The 15,142-nt window shown below is 38.6% G+C and overlaps 1 protein-coding gene across 3 annotated transcripts in view; it reads left to right on the forward strand.

Moving 5' to 3' along the window:
• SIPA1L1 (signal induced proliferation associated 1 like 1) overlaps positions 1-15,142 on the forward strand; it is a 199,182-nt gene that overhangs the window by 10,713 nt on the left and 173,327 nt on the right. The window lies entirely within an intron of this gene.

A 15,142-nucleotide genomic window follows, 5' to 3' on the forward strand; every position in this document is an offset into this window, starting at 1 on the left:
AAATTACTTGTCCAGTCTTGTGATTACATGTAAGGAGCAAGCTGTTGCTTCTGGTAAGGTTAATATCATCTGATCTGCTCCTTTTTTGCATCTAGGAAAGAAGGGATTTTTGTGGGGAAGGTTTTGTAAATGATTTCTACTAGTGGCAGAAGCAGTTACTTCTGGGATGAAGTTTGATTTCTTTATATCTCACTCCTCCTCCTCCCTTAGTTTTAGACTATTCTACCTGTCTTGATATAAAAGAAAGGGGAAATGAATCAAGCAGGATAATTACAATATTGACAAAAGATAAGTATTTTATGCTTGTGTCTGTACTTTCATGGACTGGAAAAAGCCAAAGCCGTGATTAGACATCTTAGGCAAAATGCACAATCATCTAGATAACTAATGTGGTGCAGCATAGTTGCATGATAGTGATGCTGCTTTGCATTGCATGCACTCTATTTATAATGAGAGGTACTAATGAGATGGTATTTTGATGTGACATTACTGTAATGTCAGTGCTTTGTATTCCTTCATTAGTTTACCTCATTGACTTTGTGAAGTAAGGAAATGCAGGTGCCCTTGAGCAAGGTGTCTTAACACACACACGAGAAATCTCTAGTAGTGTTCAGAGCAGAAGCTGCCTTGGGCTTTAGATTTCATTCTGCTATGGACAAATTTATTTATAACTAGCTCTAAAGCTGTGCTGGAGACTCTTGAGCCAGCTCAAAGGAAGGCTGGGACTACATCTGCACTTTTTTGCTCCCAAGAGTGGCTCTGCTCAGCTCAGACTCCTGCTGTTTGCTGGGAACAGTCCCTGGCCTCTTGGGACTGTGCATCATGTGCATCACTGGCCCCTCAGTAAGCTTGAACAAAACCATGACAGTTATGGATTAACGCTCAGACTTGTGTCCTGGACTTATTTTATTTATTATAGCTTTAGCTCTCAGTGCCTACATGGCACAGTGTAATGCTCTGCTGAGTTGGTAGCTGCATGTGTATAGCATTTAATGGCAGGAGCGTAGCATTGCACGTGAGCCTTCCTCTTCAAGCCCAGGGACAGGGTCGGGCTAACGTGGCTGCCGCCTTTCTGGTTCTGCTGTTAGTCCAGCAGTTTTAGCTCAAAGGTCAGAAGATCAATGGTACGAGCATAGTACCTGGCATGCTGCAAATTAGGGTAATACTGAAATAGATTGCCTTGAATTTTAATTGCCTGCTAGATAATCCCTGTTTTAGTGAGCTCTTCTGCATCTTGACCTGTAGCAATAGAGAATGAGAAGGTCCATAAAACTGCAAAAGGAATCAAACAGAATGCATGCAAATGCTTAAAAATTGTCAAATCTGAGACCATAAAAAGGTATTTTAAAGCATTCCTTTAAATCTGGATTAATATCTGGTGTAGGCTCTCAAGACATCTCCAGAAATGGTGTTCAAAAGATACATGTGAAGTACTGCCTGGCTGTACTCCAGAGAGTGTCTTTGTTGACACTGCACCCCGTGAGAGTCAACCAGCATGCCTCGCACTGTCACTTGCAGGTTTTCCATTTGAGCTTTTCTCTAGTTCTAGCAAATGCATGGATAGTGTTCTTCAGCTCAGCACCAGCTCGGGTAGCTGTGCTGCACGGCAATCACTGCTGAGCAGTTGCTGTGCTCTGCATTTCCCATAACTGGTTTGAGGCAAGGTTGCTCTCAAAGTTTTTGGTTTGCTATGGAAACCAGCGGAGGTGGTCATGCTCTCTGTGTTCCTTCCAGTTTGCTTTTTTCCGTAACAGTTCTTTCTTCTTCCCAGCTTCCTAAATATTTTGGATTTGCTGGGCTTTGGTTTAGCCCCTTATGAGGTCTTAATGTGTCCAACAGGTCTTGTAAAGGCAGACTAATGAGTGGGTGAGATTGAGTCCCAGCAGTGGTGAGAGCTGTAGCGCACAAAAGGATGTTCTAAGCTGTCAGAGAAGCTGTGTGATGAGTACAATTTCATGGGAGGAACTTTAGCTGAAGTGTATGTGTTTTTATATATCAAATCTGAGATTTGAAGGTACCAAGACCTTGTTAGTTCATGTAATTGCTTGTTCTCTATAGATTTCTGTCCAGTCTTCCTTCCAGAAAATGTGCAGAAGATAAAATGTAGTGGGAGCCTGTAGTGGTATCTGTGTTTAGGTTGCTCAGTAGTTTCTGTAGCTAAATGTCTTATGCAATCTCTTTCTTTCTTTCCCTCCAGTATGGTTAGTGCTACTGCTGTGTGAGCAGCTTTTGTAGTTTTTTTGGTAAAGGAAATCACTTTGTATGAGGGAAATTACCTTTCCTCCTGGAGAATTTTGAAATACCATGCCTCCCTACTCCTTCCCCCCCACCATTTCCCCCAGTGTTACTGTTGAAAATTGAAATACTGGTTAGCAAAAGCTTTTTTATAGTACCTTTCCTCAAGAACAATCTTTTCATTGTGCTACAGAGATATACGAGTGTTTTAAGGCTCACCCTGCAAAATTCTGTGAATGTCAGAGGAGGATGAACACAAATGGCATCCTGCCCTTCCACTGTCCTCCCAATTCACTCTTATGAGACACTTTTGGCTTCCTTCTGACTGCCTGTGCTTACTGGCAAGTGCCTTGTAAGGCTTAGTTGATAAGAGGTGTTGGGATAAGTATGAAGGATGGTTTTATTCTTGCTTTTGCTTGTCTGACTAAAACTAAAACTTAAGCATTTTTTTCTTTCAGTTTTTTTGGTTCTATTTGAGAAGTTAATCAGGTTCATTTTGTACCTAGACAGGGGATGCAGAGTCTAATTGTTTTGGATCTCACTGGACAAGTGGTATGAGACAGGAGGATCCAAAAAGGACATCCTGACTTACAAAGTTAGAATCTTATGCAGTTGTAATGCTGTTGATTGTTGGACAGTAGGGCTGCAGGTAAAGTAGAATTTGTAATGACTTACTTTTCAACTCGAGACTGACGAGAAGATAGGTTGCAGTGTGAGATTTCTCCTGTTGTAGAGATGCACAACTGAGTGTTTGTATCCGTCTCAGAAGGGGAAGTTTTGAATAAGCTGCATGTTGACTTGGTTGTCTGAGACAGTGGTGCTGTGGGGAGCAGTAATGGGGCCAGACTCCTCTTTCTGTCTCTGGGATCTCAGCAGCTGCTGTACAGTGTGCAGTCTGGGCTCAGTGAGCTCTTGATTCCATTCCATTCCGTTGTTCCTGAGATTAGAGTTCTTTGATCCCTCTTTCCTTCCAGAGTTGAGGAGAATACTTGTTTCTTCACCTGCACTGACATTTGCATGGCCCAATACTAGATGATAGTGGTTCACAGACCTTCTAGGATTACTTCTTTTTGGGGCTGTTGTAATGATTTTGCAGTTTAGATGACAGTATCTGTCAGCCTGACCCTTGTTCAGGCATTTGGCATCAATCAACACTGGGTTGAAGAAGTGCTGCAACACAAAATGCATTTAAGTTCCTTCTTAGTAAAAGGAGGAAAGAGCAATAGCATACAAAGCCATATAAGTTGGTGTGAAGAGTATGTAATAATATGTATCCAAAATTAAGATTACTGAGTTAGAACACTGGTTCAGTGATGCCACAAGGAGGACTTCAGGACTCCCAGTACTGGGAGTGGGTCAAAAGTACAGTGGTCATATGTAAAGTATCAATCTTTTTTATTATTCTGTTGGCTCTAATAAAATCAAAATACTTACCAGGTAGCAGCATTACTTACTTGCATTACACATTCATTATTTAGACCACTATGAATTTATACTGAATTAGAGCTAATGCACTTCCCTACCACTGATACCAGTCTGGTATCATGTTCTGCCACACCTGATAAAATTTGAGCATGTGCCTGAATCTCATTTGGATCAAATTTATCATGTTTGGTGATGTGATAGTGCAGAGATTTGCTGTAAATGCTTGTGAAACCAGTACTTCATCTCCTGTAACTTCCTGACAACTTTATCTCTACAAATATTTGAGAAAGTGTACTTTCCAACTGTTTTTGTACCTAACAAATAACTGGTTTTATGCAGTGTTTGAATGGTTCTAGATGGGTTGGTCTTTGCATGCATTGTGCAACCATTGTCTAAAGTTATGAATGGATGCTTTCAGACATGGTAAATTGATCTTTGTTGTATTTATCTTTTTGTTCATCATCCATTCTTAGTGTTATACCAAACCCAAAGCCTATTTCTAATTTTGTAAAAGAAAAAATAATTGAGTCGTGGTGAAGCAGATTGTTTCTTGAATTCTCTTTAATCTTTTTGATAGATATGAGACGGCAAATCTTTTTATCTGCAGAATGCTAAAGAAAAGAAAGGGCCTTTAGAGGAAAAGATTTTAATGGGATTGTAAATGTTCTGTTTGGATCTGTCTTATTAGACATTGCTTGGAAATTGAATCTCCTTCTGAAGACATTTACATGTTCCAAGTTCTCAGTATTTGACCTGATTTTATTACGAGCTGCTATTTATGTTTCAAGACATGAATTGGGCTCTTTTAAAGTCTTTTGACCTTTCTTTTGCAAAAGGGAAAAGCATACTCTTCTAGCCTTGTTGCTAAGTGTATTTTTTTAAAACTAAAAAAAATTAACATAGGATCTGGTCAAACTTCTGCAGAATAGGAGATGCTGAGGTTCATAAGTAGTGTCTTGGGTGCTACAGAATATGTCTGAATCTATAGTGTCCAGAGGCACAGGGTGACGAGATTCAACTGTGATGATGTTGGGAGGTTTTTAGCAAAATTTGTTAAGGGAATGGCTTAAAATGATTTATTTTCATTTGGAACTATGGCAGGTTTTAAATTTTTCTTACTATTTTAGTAGAGATTTAATTTAAATTTTTCTATTGTTTTGTCATTTTTTCCCTCCTCAATAGTGGTGTTTATCGACAATGCTGAGGAAGGTATATTTCTTTTAGTATTTCATGTGCCACAAAATTGTTTTCTTACACATTCTGCAATGGAGGAGTCGTTCCTGGCCCTGATTGTTGAATTTCAACAACTTACAGTGATAGTGACTTTAGCTTAGTCTTAAAAGTGTAAACTCCCTTTATGTAGGCGCAGAAAGCAAGATGATCCCTCCAGCCTTCTCCAGAGTAACAAGTGCAGGTATCTCAGCCTGCCCTTGCTCCTTGTGCACTTCAGCCCACAAATGGCTTGGTGGTCTCTGCTGAACTTTGTTTAGTCCATCTTTGTTACACTGAGCAGGCTAAAACTAGGCATGTTCATTTAGCTGGGATCTCGCTGAGTGAAAGTCAGTGTCACTTCTAGGTTTAGACAGGGTACCATCAAGCATTTCAAGGCAGATATTTTTAACTTGCTCTTATCTAGAGCTTGAGATTGTCTATTTTTACTCCTAGGTGGATGAGGAATCTTAGACTGAATAATGTATTACTATATTACTGTTTTCGGAAAGGGTTTTTTACCTTGTTTAGTTTGAAGTAACTTTCTAATTTATAGCCAGCTTGTTTTATGCAGCTGCAGATTTAATCAATGTATTTCTTTGCTATTTGAAGCTTTTTTCTGTCTAAATTGAACTGGTAATAGTTGCACGTTATTTTAGTTATCCTACTGATGCATTTTGCCTTGTGTGGCATGTTATATTACATTTCTTCAAGCTAGGCATCAAGCAGACTGTGGTGGTTGTCTGACTTCGAGTGAAAAAGTAGTTTTCCGCCGCCTTTATTTTTGGTGTCAAGCTTCCAGTTTATAAATTACTGTTTCTTTGATCTGCATGCAGGGATGCACTTTGCGCTGTATTTTAACATATCTAAGTCTGTAATAGTCATGGCAGAATAAATGCTTATGGGAGAAACATGAAAGTGGGCATTCTCAGTAACAGTGAGTAAGGAAATGAAGTTGTGGCAGGGAACAGAGAAAAGACAGTAATAATATTTTTGTCCAATGCAAATCAGTCTTTTACATGGACCAGTGAATAAAGATGTTTTGCCCTTGCTGCTTGTATTTTTGATCATATTGCTTGTGATGTCTAACGGGCTGCATGATGATGCCAGAGCAGAAGCAAGCTGCCACAGAGCTCTCTTGGTGCAGAGTCCAAGTCATCCAGAACCTGGGTTCTTGGTTTAGGTTCAGACCTCTCCTATGGTAATATTTTTAGTCATGTAACTTTGATTTTTGCTGAAGACTAACTAAAACTTGCTGGGACCTGCACAACATTATTTTCTGGCAACTGCAACTCTTGTGCCATGGGCTCTCAGCAGATAGCACATAGTGTTTCAAGACGTAAGGACAAATCAGCTTGCAACCTGTGCTTGTCACGGCTGTCTTGCCTTACACCTCATGGGAAAAGATTTATCAGGCATAATTAGATCTAATTGAGACACTCTTGTTATCTTGCCAGTGTTACTTTTTTCTGTTAATTTGATTGGTGGATACAGATGAGATAAAAATGTAAACAGTGCCTATTTGAATGGCTTTGTCCTTGGATTATTTAAATGATTCATTTAGTCTGCCATGAAATTATGTGGGCTGTCACATGGAGATTCAGCTAACTTAAATTTTCTACGTTTAAGAGTTAAACTTTCCTCATGGAAATAAAACGTTTTTAATCACTTGTAGAGGATGAACTTATTTCATAATGTATCTGCAGCTCGCTTTCTGTAGTCGCAGGAGTGGACTTTCTAAACTGCAGCTTGTTCTTGGTAGAACAACCTGTAAAAAATCCACAGTGTTCGTGGTTATCAACTTCTTCAACCTTACTGCTGAAATATTATTTATAGTAGATATAGGTCTGCTATACTTTACTAGACTTGTAGGAGCTTAACTTTGGGTGTATATGTGTACATCACAAACGCTTTAGGAGAAAGCGAGGCTGTATTTTGGGGTGGGGAGTCTCTGCCTTGAGTGCAATAGAGCTGGCTTGCAGGGGATTGTTGTAGGGAAGCTATAGAGATGTTATTGTTGCTGGGTGAAAGTTTGGTATCCTGGAAATACAAATCTTGAAGTAGAAATGCTGATGAATTGGGAATGAAAATAAAAGGAAGGGAAATAAAATTATTGTTACTTCAACCTTGAGTTGCATTTATGTTTGAACTGTTCTGTATGTGGAATTACTTGTGGGATGGATAAGCTGAAGAAAATTGGGGTATAGTAAACTTGAATTAATTTTTCTGTCTTTCCCATGAAGTGCATTATTAAGCTTTTTTCCCTCAATTAAAAAGTCTATTTTTTCAGTGGCAGAAATATGGCTGGAAATTTTGTTTTGTAGCCTAAGGCAGTCTTTAGTTGGAGATAGGGGTTTGCCTGTGTGTGGGAATTATTCTAAAACTGCTTTCTGTCATCGTTTTCTTCTAAGACAGTGATCTACAGATAAACATTTAGAATATGTCTTGACTGGAATATGAGAATTAGTGGCTCATTTTTGCTTTTGCTAAGAAAGTTGACTCTGAAGACCTTGCTGGTTGTACTTAGCTTTCAGTATATATACCAAATGTGAGTTTAATTATGGAAGGTGAACCTCCTTTAAGGCAGCTGTGGCCAAGGTGAATGCAGTCTTGTTTTTGTATTAGTTCCTGTCTTACCAACTGGTGAAATCAAAGAAATAACCTAGTACATATGAATGTTTTAGTTTTTGATTTCCATGCCTTTAAAAAAAGCCTCTTTCCCAAGAAGCTGACAGGAAAAAAAGAAGAAATGCCTGGTAAAAGACCTTTCATACCTTAGCAATCATACAGAGTGGTGGTGCTGCTCTTGCCATGCCAGTGTGTTTGTGGAAGAGCCAATGTGTCTTGCTCTGACATCACCTGCAGTGCTGTCAGGGAGTGCCTGGAGAAGAGGGGCTCCCAGATGTGATGGCCTTAACAAAAAGTATTGCACTAGCTTGGGTTGTACTGAGTGCCTTCCCTCTGCATCATGCATGGAACTATAAGGGATGCCTATGTTTCAAGTTTCCTACACTTGTTCATAAATTTGTATTTGTGGTTGCTTGTGACTTCATCAGACTGATCTAAATTTACTTGAGCAAATAGAAGAATATGTGTAGCATTGAGGAATGGGAGGCACTGGCGGGGCATTAAAACTTTTCTGCAAAGACAGCTGAATGCTCAGTGGGCAGGTAGTCAGCATTGCTGATTTTTAATTTTTTTTTTTAATTATTATTCCCCCCCACCCCCAGCTGATGCTTTTGAAAAGTTGTGTAAAAGTTGATTCAATTAACGAGCTTCATTTTTTTGCGAAGCCTTTCCTTTTCACTGGTGGGAGAATATATGATAAAGTACTTGCTTGATTAGTCCTTGTTTTCATGTGTTTTAGTAGATAAAATGGAGATTGTTCTTAAAAGCTAAACTCCACTTTGCATAATTGCAGCAACACTGAGTAGCAGATCAAACAGTAATTAGCTGAACAACTGGCTAATGACCACTGGAAGAGGAGAGAAAATGGGCAGGAGAGGTGCAGTCCTGCTGAACCTCTACCAGGTTAGATTCTGGTTGAGAGTCTTGACTAGGAAAAATGGTGCTGACTTGGCATACTGCTTTATAGTGTGACTCTACTGATCACCATGTCTCCTGAAAGATAACCCTCAACTGCAGCCTACAAAAAGAAGTCAGACTGATACTGGAATATGTGTTCAAGGTATAATCAGAATTACGTATTTTTATATTGAGGCTAATGTTTTTAATCAGTGTTACTGTTTTTTTGGTTTTGTTCCTTATTGTGATAATGGCTTTCAGTGAAGGTGTATGTAAGAATTTTCTTGATGTATACGTTTGCTGGGACGCAGAATTTTCATTTTTAGAATTCACAGATTTGCAGCTCTGGCTGTGTGTAAAGTAAGAGGTAAATTGAGAACTGAGTTACAAAACTTGGGAGCAACTCTGTACATCCAGGCCTACTGCTATACCCTGCTGAGAGATGTTGGTAAAGGTCACCTTAAGTATCAGAGGAAGGTTAATTAGGAAAAAATATCACCACCAAAAGAAACTCACTGGTTATTTCTTCTATTAAACATACAGATTTGGCAAATTCCCCTGCCATGTTCATGGCTCTGTTCCTGTAGCAGAGCCCTGTAACTCCTGTGCCTGTTTAAGGTGCTGCTGCTGCTGTGTGGAGTGAGTGATGTTCACAGCAGGCAAGTGTTCAGACTGTTGGTTCAGCTGAAGGGTGATCTTGCCAAAAGGGCTTTTCGTGTTTTGAACAAATTGCACAAATTGATTCTTTTGTGTACCTAAAGGATGATGGAGGCATATGGTGCATCCATAATTGAACTTGCCACGTAGTCCTGCTCAGTTTATCAGTTTGCTCTGTGAATTGCTTGTATGGCTGCAACTGTAACTAAAATTTTACTTGGCAAGGTTTTTGCAAAAGAAAAGAATGCATTTAGAATGCTCATTTTTGGGGAAAAGGGATTTTTTGGTGTGTGCATCTCTGTCATGATGCTGTTGCCATTAAATGAGATCTACTTTTGATATATTTTAGATGAAGACTATACTTTGGACTTAACAGATGTTGGTTCTGACAGGAATAAAAATCTGAAAATTTTTGTAAACCTGCTTTTTTAGAACAGCTATATAAAGGAGTTGATGAGCAGGGTAAGAATTCCCTCATCTTGCATAAAACTCTTGTGGGTATCTGGCTACTGTAATGCAGAACGTGCCACTTCCTGCTACATAAGTGGAAAAAACAGAAGAAATTATGAAGGATGAAGACAGCAGTCAAATTCAATCTGTCTCTGTTTCATTATAAGGCAAAATACCATCATTTGGAGTAGTTAAACCTGGAAAATGGCATACATGAAGTGCTTTCCACAATACCAGTATATGGTGGCAGAACACTGAGGAAAGGAAGTGAAGTTTTGACACCTGTTTATTCTGAAATGTAACAAAAGAGGTAAAGTGCCAGGTTGACAGTGGACCTTGGAGGAAACAGTTTTTAAATGAGGTTTAATATATTGAGGCCATGACTGTGTTACTCAGGAATAACTTGAGGGAGTTGCTTTAGGTTTGAAATATTTTAAAATGTATTTAATTTGAATTAAATTTTTTTTTCTTGTCAGATATTAAAGTTTTGCCTGATAATTTTTTGGCATACAGTAGAAAGCTCACATTGTGAAGAAGATGGAACAGAAGTGGGCTGAGAAAGAAACCTGCTGTTTCTTTTGAAGGTCTGTTTCACAGTGTGTAGTTAAACTAGATCTGGATTTTTCTGTGTTAATTTCTCTTAAATTCTTTAGCTGCAGAGCTATAGACTATTCATTGTAACATTTTCTGACCTTTTGTTCTAATTGTTAATGGCAATAGAATGACTTTATTGAAAACATTGTAGGAATTTCAAGAAATTTTGATGGACAGAAAGAATCATCCTGTGGCAAAATTGACTTAGTACAGTGTCTTTATACTTTGAAGCTCTTTTATTTCTACCGAAGAAAATGTGATTTCTCCAGTGCAATGCTCACATGGATTTGGCTCAATTTTTCTTTTTAAATCTGAAGAGTGTCTGAGCTTGAGATGGGTGGAACAAGGGGCATTTACCTGTGTGCAGGTAGGTTTTTTTTTTCACATTTCTTAAAGGCAGATGAGGAAAGAGCAAAGGTGGTTTAAACATACTGTAGTGTTCTAGATAAGCTAACAGTAGTTGAGGTCCTGTTAGTTCCTTGCAGGTTAGAAAATTATTGAAGATGTCAATAACCTTTTTTTGTTAATGTTATCTTTTGAGGAGTACTTAGGAAGGCTTTTCAGTGTAATGAGTTCAGTTATTTTTCCTGAGAATGGTTTAGACTCTGTCTTTAATTGACTGTGATAGAAGGGTATTTTGTGAATTTTCAAAGTTTCTCACATGATTGCTACCTAAGCTAAATTATGCAGAGAGAGCATGTGTTAACCTATGGTGTGCCAAGTGTCCCTCTTTCCTGAACGTTAGTGAGCCATTCTTACATGCCCACAGGAGGCCTGGGTGGTTAAGACAGAGTAGAGCAGGGAACTTTGGTTTCACTGCTTTGGTGGTTTTTTAATTTTTAATTTGGAAACTCTTAAGTTTATAAAAGCACCAAAGCTGAAATGTGCTTAAGTGCAGGTGATGGAGGGGGGTGGGGGTGTGTGTGCAGGATTTTTTCAATCTCCTTTGAAGTTCTGATATTGAGAGATGTCTCTAAAATTTTTTTTGTTTGACAGCCTAAGAAAGGGACTGGCAGTACAACCATTATAATATACTCAATGATGAGCTAGGGTGCCTTATGTGTCAGACTTGCACCTGGAGCTGCATGATGGCTGGCCTCTCTTACTGCTAGATTTTGCTTCGGGGCCCCCCTTCCATGTAATGTCACTGCTGCGCAGGGCATGGGGTCATGTTGCTGTCGCAGTCCTCCTCCACCTCATGCCTAAAATTGAGAAGACATGAGAGGGGCAATTAGCTGCACCAAAAATTTGGTCATGAAGTCACATCCTAAAAGTAGTGTTGTAACTTCTGGTGTTTCCAGGTGCTTCTATGTTGCCTTCTCTGAAGGCCAGCAAAGCTAGGAAATACATTTTTAAAGAGCTGGTATAGCTTTTGTCTGTAAAAGAAGAACGTACATTGTAAGAAATGCAATTTTGTGAGTACAGTGCAGTTGCTGTCTCATTCTGGGAGAATTCACAGCCGCAGCAATTCTTCTGTATTTCTTTTGATTTTATATCCTTCTGCAATGAGGATGTTAATTCAGACTGTTGTTGGTTGTTTTGGACACTAGAAACTCGTATGAGACAAAGTCTCTTTCACACCATACGACACAGCTGTTGGATGAGAATAATCTAGTTATGTTTTAAGCTGTACTTGAAATCTATAGGTGACAGACCCCTTAGTTTCCATTTTTCTGGTTTTTCTTCTTCTGTTGGGATTGGGTCACTCATTTCTCAGTGCAGTTCCTACCTATACCATGTCACTGATCTGAGGAATTTATGGATTTTCTGTATGTTCCTGTTATGAAACATCAAGTTTGTAAACTTTTTTTTGTCCCAGTCTCCTGTTTCAAATCTGTGTCACTGGCAGGTCTCTGCATGGCAGATTGCTTCTGTGGATGCATTCCAACAGGTGTGTTATTTTTGTTTTCCTAGAATTTGTGTTGCAATTTAGTATGAACATACTTTACATCTATATTTTGGTCTGGTTCAAACAAGTTTAGCTCAAGTAGTGGTTGAGCCGTGGTTTTGATGGAATGACTGTTTGGCAAGCATTGCCTGTAAATGCTTTGGTGTTTTCAGCACATAATATTTTGGGACTGCCATAATTCAATTGCATAATCTTACATTATGTGCTTACAAATAAGAGATGTTTCCAAAGATTGAATAGGAGCTTTGAAGTGCATAAAAAAAAAAACAACCTTGTAACTTTTTGTTGTCACAGGCTTTATTTTAAAAACATATTTTTTTTTTTTTCCCAATTTTGTGCATATTTTTGCCTAATATGAATCTTCTGATGATGGAATGTGTGGGATTTATTTCAGGTTTTTTAGGGGCTCCTTAATGAAGCAGTTTGTTCAACCTTGCTGTAGTCTGTAGTTTCAGATGACTCATTTGTAACCCTGGTGACATTCTCCCTTCTCCTCTGTTCCAAATGGTGTCTAGAAAACTTTGGGTTGATATGATATTCAGGAAATGGTGCATTTTCCTACTGAAAAAGGAGAGAACAACAGTTCTTTTCATCTTTTAAGAGTGACTTAGCTGCATATTAATGAACACTGTTTTACATGTATCAGTTTTAAGGACGTAAATCTAAACCTTAAACACTGCAGGCTGTTTGTAGCACATGCCCCCCATTTTTTTCAAATAATGTTAGAGGAAAATTGTAAGAAGCTATTATAAGCCATATATGAGATGCTACAAGCAGTTTTTGCAGTGTTCTACTGGCTTAATGCCTTCCAGCATTGGAGGTAACAGATTTAGGGTGTTATGTTAAAAAGTACCTGATCTTCTGTGGATTCACTTCTTGAATCAAACTATAATTCTGATTTTGATGTTGTTCTGTGGTAATAATTGTATATTGTAGGGAAGAAAATTGCTCTTGAATTCCTAAAGTCTGGTTATCTTACTGAGATTTCACCAATCCTTGTATACACTGGATGACTATTTCCTGCTTATGTTGCTGATTTTAGCTCTTTTTAATGCCTCCAAGGCCATAATTATCTGTAATTTTTGTATGGAAGACAAGCTATGTCCGTTTGTCACTTTTCTCTGGTCCCTCTTTTTGAACAATGTGTGGTGGGTTGATGGGGTGATGATTTTTCATTTATTTTTTATTCTAAACTATCTCAGTTGTTACCACTTGAGGTTATTTTTTCATTCTGTTACATTTATGGGTAATGGCTTTCATCTAACATTTTAGTTCACAATCAGCTAGTTGCTGTCCAGACCTTCTGTGGCGGTTGACAGTGACTTTGAGATGAGATTGTAAAGCTAAGAAGTTTGATATCCAGTCAGAGCAAAGTTTATGAAAGTTTCTACAGCTGTCAGTTTAATCCGTATTTATAAGTGTAAGTGTATATCCTTGTGGAAGGTTATCAGTGCATCATCCTCTTCCCTTCTTTTCCAATTACTGGGTCACTATTTAAAAAAGCTTACTGCTGCTGCTTTTATCCAACTTCGTATTTGTTGAGCGTTAGTAATTTGTAAGTAATTTGTTGCTCTCATCCTGTGAGGGTTTGGTTTCTTTAAGACCCTTCAATGAGAGATCTTAATCTTCTCCTAAAACTCCATGTATGTTGCTGACCTTTCCAGATGTATTGCATCAAGTAGTTTTTGTTTGCTTATTGTCTCTTCAGCAAATCCTAAATGCTTGGACTTCTCTTTTCGGAGGTCAGGGTGCTTTACTAGGTACCACATTGTAAAGAAATGATGGGTGTTTTCCTTTGAACAGGTGAGCAAAGTGAGGTGACCAGTGAAGAGTACCTCCAGAAGAGCCAAAAGGCACACCTTGTAGTTGTGGCAATGGCATGAGAGCTCTGAATGCATTTTAACCTGTTGCATTATGCTGCCTTAAACCCAAGCTGCTGCATGGTAGAACTGGAAATATTTGACAGGCAAAAGTTCCCTGCCAGTTTCAAGGCAACCACACCCTGACTTGTTTGCTGTGCTTACAAAGGTACATTTTTGATTTGTAAACAGTTCCTTAATGTTGCTGTGTAATAAGAAGCTGATTTAATGTTGTTTTTGAAAGGAACAAGAACTGTAAGTCTCAGCTTTTCTTAACAGTTTCTTTTGTTTGAACACTTTAAACTGATGAATAAAAAGTGGGACTTCAGTTAAGTTTGCTGTGTGTGTAGTACTGAGGTAGAGCTGGGTCAGCTCTGGGTGCCTGTTGCCTGCACTCAGGTGGTGGGGAAGTCTCCCAGGGTGCTGCCTTCCCTGAACTTTCTTCCTTGCCCCCTCGCTGGCTGGGTAAATCAGTATGCTGCAAATACACGTGCATTTGAGACCTGTCAGTATTCCAGTGGCTGGCTAACAGTCAGAGGTGTACTATGTGGAGAGGTACCTAGCAGGCAGGATTTGAGAGCTGGTATAGTAATGTGAAATAATAATTTGCACTAGATTTTGAGGTTATTTGAAAGGTACTGTTATGTTTCAGATACTAAGGGGAAAATGCTCAGAATATTTCTAGTCTGCTTGCCTTTAAAATTATTTCTCTGAGACTTCTAGATAATACATAAATTTCTGATTGGGCTCTGGTATTGAAAAATGCCAAACACAAGATGTGAGAAGTATTACATGAGTTGAAATTACATGAACTAAAATGAATTCTGTTACTGTTGCCTTCTGTGAAAGAATGGCTTTTCACTACTCTTTAAAAAGAGATAATCCTTAACCATAAAGATGACCTCATAAAGTGCTATGACTTTTTAAGTCTACTTGATGCCAGAATAATGGCATGCAAATATTGTATGGAAATACACAGGTATTTATAATAGAAAATTTTGACTTGATGAGTGTTCTACATGGATAATGAGCAGAAGGCTGATTTTATGTGTAACACGATTGTGGTGACCATGAGCATATGCTTTGAGCTTTTATTTATTGCTCTAGCTTACAACTCTTTGCCTCTTCTTTCTGAGGAGCACAGACCTGTGTTTTGCATGGTAATTTTTTTTTACTTTGTAGGATAAATCAAGGGTAGAAGATCTCTTGGAGCCAAATACCTGATTTGGTCAACTTACAAGAGCATAAAAATCTGGTATGAATTTAAAGCATCAGAGTT

The sequence above is a fragment of the Pyrgilauda ruficollis genome, unplaced genomic scaffold, assembly GCF_017590135.1.
Source record: "Pyrgilauda ruficollis isolate IOZ18807 unplaced genomic scaffold, ASM1759013v1 scaffold14, whole genome shotgun sequence".
Taxonomy (NCBI): Eukaryota; Metazoa; Chordata; class Aves; order Passeriformes; family Passeridae; genus Pyrgilauda; species Pyrgilauda ruficollis.